The following is an 8,757-nucleotide window of genomic DNA, read 5'->3' on the forward strand; positions in this document are numbered from 1 at the left end:
ATCCCACTTGCAACCCCCACGTAGGCTATAAGTAAGCAATAACGTGACCTTGCCTACCACGGGTAGAATTTCTATACTTCATAGGTCTACTTGCTCCTAGTACTTTATCCCAACAATACTAAAAGAGAAGAGGTAGTAGTAGCCTAGTAATACATTTGAATGATCCATGACAACACTCATTTTTAGGCACACACAAAAAAACATCCAGTCTAGAGGTCGACCGATTAATTAGGGCTGATTTAAAGTTTTCATAACAATCAGTAATCAGACTTTTTATTTAAAACTAAATAGATTTTATTTATGTATTATATGAAGTAAAAATAAATGGGTTCATTGTTCATTCAGTATTGTTGTATTGTTCATTCAGTATTGTCATTATTACAAATATATGTAATAATCGGCTGATTAATCAGTATCTACTTTTTTTGGTCCTCCAATAATCAGTATCGGCGTTAAAAAAATCATAATCGGTCGACCTCTAATCCAGTCAGTCATCCTTTATTTCTCAGCACCTTACTGTATCCATGCGTGCTCAGTCCTTCATAAACAATGTTTCAAACATCCAACATCTGTGATCTTTGACCAAAGCTGGTAATGTGACATTGGTACCCTCTATTCAAAACCATAAATTGTGATGGAGATGTTTGTTATTAAAGGTGTGTAAAAACAAATATTTTCATGTAAATTAATGAAACTGCGTAATACCTTTTGTTTGAGATGGCGGGGAAGGGTCCGGTCAGAGTGCATGCAAAAAAATTAGGAAAATAATCATTACTACAGAAAGGAAAATGTGTGTGTTTATACAGTGCAAATGAAAGAGTCGGGAACAGGAGAACAAACATATAAAAATTGAAGAAATGTGTTCCCTTTTTATATAATCTATTCCCTTTGAAACCATGGGAAAACAATAACAGGCAAATACTGAGACAAAGGCCGGTGAGTGTGCCATATGTACTGACCTGGCCTAAAGCAACAGGCTGAGGAACAGAGGTAGAGGAAGACCAACATGGTATTTCACATTGTCTGTGGGTTTGTCATGTCTGAATAATCATGAGGCAATGTAAGGTTTATTTGTAAGATTGAAAATTGTCACTCAAAACTAGTTCAACTGGTTACACAAAAAATGGACTAGTTCTTTGCTGACAAACACTTTGTGATGTAAACATCAGTAGTTACCAAGCAATGTTGTAGGAATGACTGATGAATGAAAAAATCATCAAAGCTTGTCAAAAGGTGTGATACACTTTCAGGGGTTATAATGCAGTTCTAGAACACCTGACTGTTGCTTGTTGCTGTTGAATGTCTTTGCATAGTCTTACCTATGATTGATTGACCTGGCTGACCATGTGTTCTCAGTCAACTTACTATGTAAAAGAAATACATTAAAGAAAAATGTATATTCTTGAATCCAACAGACAATGCCATGGCTAGTTACGCTTGCCAGATTCATGGCTCTCCACAGCGGTTGTGGGAGGAGACTATGGAATGTCTTATTTATGAGGCTTGCAATAATTTCTGACCTAAAAAGTAATGCCTTTAGTATGCTAGTGTTCAGGTCATGTTAGACTATAGTTGACCTTGTAAACAAGCATTGAGACATCAAAGTGTCTTCCCTCTGTTATTCTCTGAGCCTCATGGTCCACAGCACCCAGATACAGGATGAGGGGAGGAGGGAAAAGGTGTAGAGTCACTTCATTACAACATACACGATGCACCTATATCTTTTGTTAGAGATGGCGGGGTACATTTAAATTAGAAAGAAAATAGTGCAGAGGGGAAAAGGAAGGGAGACTGGGAAGGACTGACACATTTTAGGAACTGTGTTCTTTTCTGTCCTTTATGAAATTCCTTTGAAATCTAATGAAAACAATAACAAACAAAGAGGGGGTGTATACTCTGAGCGGGCCTGTATTGTGCACTAAATCAAAAGTAGAACATTACGGCATGGGATACATTATAATAACATGGTAAGAGTATGCTAACACATTCCAATATTACTTTCCCAGGTATCCTTTATTGAATTGTTGCTATTTCATTTTTGATCATGGTACCTGCAGTAACAATGTGTGAAACTCCTGACCTGATGCATAGCTTATTGGGTGAAATAAATCAATACAATTACATATCGGGATATTATTTTTGATGATATATCATATTGTATAGTTTTGACAATATTTCAATATTATTTTTGCAGTAGTTAGCTGTACCTGCACCAAAACAGTATTTTTCCTTCATAGCTTGTTCCCTACATAGGGAGCCAATTTGTTCTCAGCACTTTTATATCCATAATTGATCAAAACTAATTTTCTCATGTCTCTTTCTTGTCCCTCTGCTGTAGACATAACGTGAGCAATGTTTGGAACATCAAATCGTATTACATATAGAATCGTAAGACTCGCAATGCATATCGTATCGGCACCTAACTATCATGATAATATTGTGAGGTCACTGGCAATTCCCAGCCCGAATAGCTTAGCTTGCCCCTACCTCATCCATAGGTTATCACAGCTTATAGCTTTGCGTTTCCCCAGAACACAAATCTGGAGGGATAATTTACAGATGAGCCAAATCCAATTACTCCATTTACTACTAGGCCATAAAATACCGGGCCTGTGGGCTCATGCATGTACTTCTGAGCCTCATTCATCAGCTTCTTTGTCTCAGTAATGCTTTGGTCCTTGCTATTTGGAATCCTTGGGATGTCCAACACAGACGTCACCCCATTGAAGTTGACATTTAAAATGGTTAAGGTAACGGTTAAGGTTACGGTTAGGTAAGGGTTATGGTGAAGGTTATGGTAAGGGTAAAGGTAAAGGTAAGGGTTAGGGTTTGGGGTAGGAAAGTCCCAAGAACCTGGATTGCACTAACCCTAATGATTTGATCAATAGTTGCTCTCATCAAAGATTATTTCATTGAGTGTTCTTTAAATGGCCTTCTCGTCATTGAGCAATGCTCTTAAGCTCAATCCTATTCCATCACTATTTTCTTAAAAACGAGGACGCCTAGAATTGTGGTTACATTTTGCATAAATTCCCAGCACATTTTGGACCTAATCCAAGGAAAGGCCTGGAAGGCGAATCATGGTCATCCATCCCCATGCACATGAGCACTGGATAAGAAGTAGCCTATTAGTTACCTGAAGCAGGCTGTCAAAAATGAAGGCCACACAATGTCTAGAACCTTTGAGTGTTTGTTCGCCCTGTCTTTCCATGTCTAGTCCATGTCCTATTAAAAGGCCCATCTACAGTTGTTGTAACATCTCACCTTTATTCATTGACTGGAATGGAATATTTTTATGTTACAATTCAAATGGAGCTCATTCAGATGATTCACTGTTTTCCTCAGGGAGAAGGAGGGCTACTGAGAGCTAGTTTTGATTCGAGAATTTGTATCAGCGGAAATATGACAATAGAAAGCATCTTACGCCTTCAATCCATGACAGACAAAGAAGCGCACCTTGCATCTTTGCTGGGTCTTTTCCTCCAACTGAGCAGGCAGACGCTGTCTGGAGACATGCATGAGCTTGGGCTTGGGCCTGGGGAACACAAACACTTCAAACGGCCTCTTTCTTTATGGAGCCACAATGCTCTACGTCAGTGGCACCTTCATTTCCGTCCACTGCCTGGGTGTCTGTCTGCACATACTGTCAGACCCTGAGCCGCCCTCAAGATCTGCACCCATTGGCCCTGTTTTCTTTCTGTCCAGGAGAGCCTTCACATATTTTTCCTGTGTGACTGCAAATTCTGAATGCAACCATGGATGTCCTTTTCTCAAAAGGGGCGTGACTCTGTGGCTTCTCGAAGTGTATGCAACGTTTGGCTTGGCTTTCTTCTATATTTTCATCTAAACGGCATTTTAAAATGTGTACATGATACTGCAAAGCATTTCCCCCAAGGGGACAATAAAGTCAGTAAAATAATGCTTGGAAGTCTGCTGCAAGCTAACAAATTGGTTGGCAGGAGTGAGAGAAGAGAGACCCAAAACTTGAGCGTGAGACTGTAGTAGAGGACAAAGACCCTTTTAGAAGATTACTGACCTTCTATTAGACATTGGTTTATGTCACTAGTGGGATAGTAACATACCTGTTCTGTAGTTGAATGGGCTCATTTGGCTCAGTAACACAATGTTTGGTGTGCCAAGGCCACTCACTGAACTGCCATCCATCTTTTTAGTCACTTAGATGGTACTTGGCCAGCTGGCACCCTCGCCAAAGCCCGCCAATGATCATCCACTTCATTGCACATTACTGTCTGGTCACAGTCTTTTTGGAAACGTCTATCACTCAAGCCAGTATCATGTGGGCCACCCTCACTGCCCAGAACTGACTTGTCATCTCTTTAGGCTCCCTGTCCACACCATTTCTTTCCCAATCAATGGGACTGTACTGGTCAGCTGGTGCCCTTTGCTAAGCATTGCCCGCATGTTACTCTGAAACAACCCACTGGGCACAGACGTCAGTTCAACATCTAGTTTTTATTGACATTCGGTTGAGTTGTCAACTAATGTGAATTCAACGTGAAATATACAAAACATGTCACCATGTAATTGGATTTAGGTTAAAAGTTGGGTGATTTAAAAAAAAAAAAACATATCTTACAGTGATTACTTTTTTCAAATCTAATCAGTTTTCCACGTTGATTCAAAGTCTTTACGTTTTATCTTTTGGTTGAAATGAAGTGGAAACAACGTTAATTCAACCAGTGTTTGCCCAGTGGGATATCTTTTCCATTCACTCACTTTTTCTTTGTAAACTCCTCATTTGCAAGAAACTGATGAAGGCCCATAATAACTCCCATTCTGTCTGCTGAATCTGGGCCCCCACTATTATCTTTGCTAAATTTCACAACCTCCTATGCACGACAGCAGTGACAAAGATAGCGATGTCCTCTAGACAGAAGAGCTTGAGCATCTCATTATGCAGACTGCTTTATTGGGCCACTAACCTTTCTTAGCAAGGAATGTGTCAAAGGTGTTTCTGAAAACCAGACAGGACCGCTCCTGCTTAGAAACCTATCCTACAATCTGGCATCAATATTCAAGCCTTCTATAGAGAAAGATTACCTAACTCAGAAGTTGTACTTCACTGAGAGAGTTTGGTTCACAAAATCTGTGTAGCAACATTTGTCATGTAAAGAGAAAATAGAGAATGTTCAATTGACCAAGGAAGTGGCCAAACAATTAACGGCCTGTTGTTGTAGAAGAGAGTATCTACGATGGATCAAATAGGTTAGTACAGTATGTATCAATTTAATCAATAGTTATTCACCATTTGCCCAGTGACCCCTTGAACCCTGCCTTAGCTGACAATGTTTTCATGTTTTCACAGCTTTTAGCATACACTGTATAAATTAAAACACACCTCCCCAATGGCTTTGCTAGCCTTAAGTATCTGGTCTTCTCAGCAGCACCATACAATTGGGCCTCTGTTATTAAGGCTAAAGCCGTGGCATGTTAATCTAGTGCCATGGAGATTGTTGGCCCTCCAATACTTAGAACTGTGGCCCACTTCCAACAATTATTTCCCAGCTAATGAGCTAATGCTGGATAGCATTGTAAATTCCCAATTAGGGGATAGGGGGATACCTAGCCAGTTGTACAACTGAATGCCTTCAACTGAAATGTGTCTTCTGCATTTAACCAAGCCCCTCTGAATCAGAGAGGTGTGGGGGGCTGCCTTAATTGACATCTACGTCTTCGGCGCCCGGGAACAGTGGGTTAACTGTTATGGCTTCTATGAATGGTGGGTGGAGGAGTCAAGCGCAGAGAGCAGGTTAGTTCCGTACGTGGATCTTTATTCCAATGACAGCGAAAAACGGACATGCAAAACACAAGGGCGCATGAAACAACCTGTCCAAACAAACAGGACTAAAACTGTCCGGAAAAATAGAGACCACAAATTAAACCAACATCATAAAACAGAGAACAAGCCCGCACAAGAGCCAGCGGGCCTAGTGCCCTTAAATAGCCTACAAACAAAACTAAACTCAAAACAGGTGTAACCAATTAGACCAAACTAACAGAAACAAAAGGAAAGGGAATCGATGGCAGCTAGTAGGCCGGCGACGACGACCGCCGAGCGCCGCCCGAACAGCAAGAGGCACCATCTTCGGCAGGATTTGTGACATTAACTGCCTTGCTTGGGGGCAGAACAACAGATTTTTACTTTGTCAGCTAGGGGATTTGACCCAGCAACCTTTCTGTTACTGGCCCAATGCTCTAACCACTAGGCTTATTAGCTCAATGGTTGCATGTTTGAGTTATTTTAGAATGATGAGGAATTATTCAATTGTTATCCTCCTCTGTATGATGAAACTGGTCTGTAAGGACATCCCTTTGTTAAGATGGTAACACACCACCAGCTTTAAGGGGAACTATACTGAAGGAATCTCCACTCTTCATTGGTAGGTAATGGACATTGCAAACTCGTTTAGGCTAATTGGTTTTCGTGACTACTTACATCTAAGTCCTATGTTAGCCCTGTGTTGGCAACTTCCCAAGATAGTGAATCTGACCTACAAAAAAGTATGACTGTATTTGTAATTGAAGTAATGCAGTGCAGTCTATGAGAAGAGATCAGGGAGAAAGCTTGTGCATTATAAAACACCATGACATTTTTTTCACTTTGATCATTAGTGCCAAGGCAATGGGTTATGACGTAATAGACCTGATCCTGTTCCTTGTCAACACTCTCTCATTTGAGACGGGAAATGCAATGTCTTCCTCATGGTACTCTGTTAGGATCAAAGGTGTGCACTTGATTGTTTGCTGAACAACGTGATGTTAAGTGATATTTTCACAGAAGAAGGAAATTATGCAGACAACTGCAATAAAAGGAGGAGGGTGTGCATTTTTTATGAGTGCCTTTTGCGTCCTTAATAATAAAAGTATACATTTTATTTTTGGAATTTTTCTGGTGTTTTGTGGTGGAAAACTGAACAGTCATTTTAATTTAACCTCTTCAGATTGGAAAACATATTTTTAAATATGTGCTCTTTATGACAGAATGTTACATTTTTTACCAAATGACACTTCTAAAAAGGTGCAGACTTGGTGAAACAACCTATTTGGGAGTTCACTGGAAGTTAATCTTATTGTGTAGATACTGTACAGTTAATCACCAGTGCCATGGGCTCTGGCACAACCTAGGCTAATGTCTGTTTGCATCAATTAATATATTATTACCTTATAAAGCAGTGAAAGAGGTCCAAGAATGCAGGACTATCATGCTAAAATATTTACTCAACTATGACAATATACAGCTGACCTTCCATTACCACCAATCTAATGACGTAGTTACTACAGAACAAAAGAAAGCTGGACACTAACACTAACTAAAATACTGAAGGCTAGTAAGAACATTATACACAACACTAACCCAGTGGCGTTGCTCAATTTGACACATTCTGATGTTTTATTGCTAATCTCATGCTGTTTTACACATTTTGCCATGAGACGGAGAGAAAATGTTGCTGTTACACATTTTGCCATGAGACGGAGAGAAAATGTTGCTCTTACACATTTTGCCATGAGACGGAGAGAAAATGTTGCTCTTACACATTTTGCCATGGGGTAGAGAGAAATATGTAGTTGTATAGTTAATCTCATTCTATTCTACACGTTTTGCCACGAGACGGAGAGAAAATGTTGCTGTTACACATTTTGCCATGGGGTAGAGAGAAATATGTAGTTGTATAGTTAATCTCATTCTATTCTACACGTTTTGCCACGAGACGGAGAGAAAATGTTGCTGTTACACATTTTGCCATGAGACGGAGAGAAAATGTTGCTCTTACACATTTTGCCATGAGACGGAGAGAAAATGTTGCTGTTACACATTTTGCCATGAGACGGAGAGAAAATGTTGCTCTTACACATTTTGCCATGAGACGGAGAGAAAATGTTGCTCTTACACATTTTGCCATGAGACGGAGAGAAAATGTTGCTGTTACACATTTTGCCATGGGGTAGAGAGAAATATGTAGTTGTATAGTTAATCTCATTCTATTCTACACGTTTTGCCACGAGACGGAGAGAAAATGTTGCTGTTACACATTTGTCCATGGGGTAGAGAGAAATATGTAGTTGTATAGTTAATCTCATTCTATTCTACACGTTTTGCCATGAGACTGAGAGAAAATGTTGCATTTTTAAGATAATTTCCTGCTATTCTACACATTTTTCCATGATGTGAGAGAATCTAATTTCACATAATTTGGAGAAAAAAAATGTCCATACAACTGCATATGATGCTATCTGGGGAATGGGGGGGCCAACAACCAACGCAGAGTAATTGGCTCAGGTAAAAGAACATTGCATAGATAATCTGCCGATGAATTGTGCCATTTTCCTTCACGCTGAAAAAGTTCTGCTGGTGCGCGATGATTGACAGTGAACATGATTTGAACTGCTTGACACTGTGTTCTTCACTGTGTTTTTTTTCGATGGTCTGGGGGTCAAAGTATCAATGGAATATCAATGAAAATCGATCTACCTAAAAATAGTATTATTTATTAGGGAACATGTTGGTGCTCGTTTTAAAGGCCAACGTCTTGGCTGCATCCAAAGGTTTGAATCATGCTACCCAACTACATAATGGATTTTAGTCAATGGAGTAAGATAAAGGTTTCTCTCTGATAGATGTGTCTATTAATGTCATGGGTGTGTAGTGAATGAATAAAGCAGTTGTATCTGGGTCGATGTCTGCTACAGTAATCTGAGCTCATGCCAGCTCCATCACAGCGGTTATAGAAGGGGAAC

This window comes from Oncorhynchus mykiss, chromosome 17 (assembly GCF_013265735.2).
Source record: "Oncorhynchus mykiss isolate Arlee chromosome 17, USDA_OmykA_1.1, whole genome shotgun sequence".
Classification (NCBI taxonomy): Eukaryota; Metazoa; Chordata; class Actinopteri; order Salmoniformes; family Salmonidae; genus Oncorhynchus; species Oncorhynchus mykiss.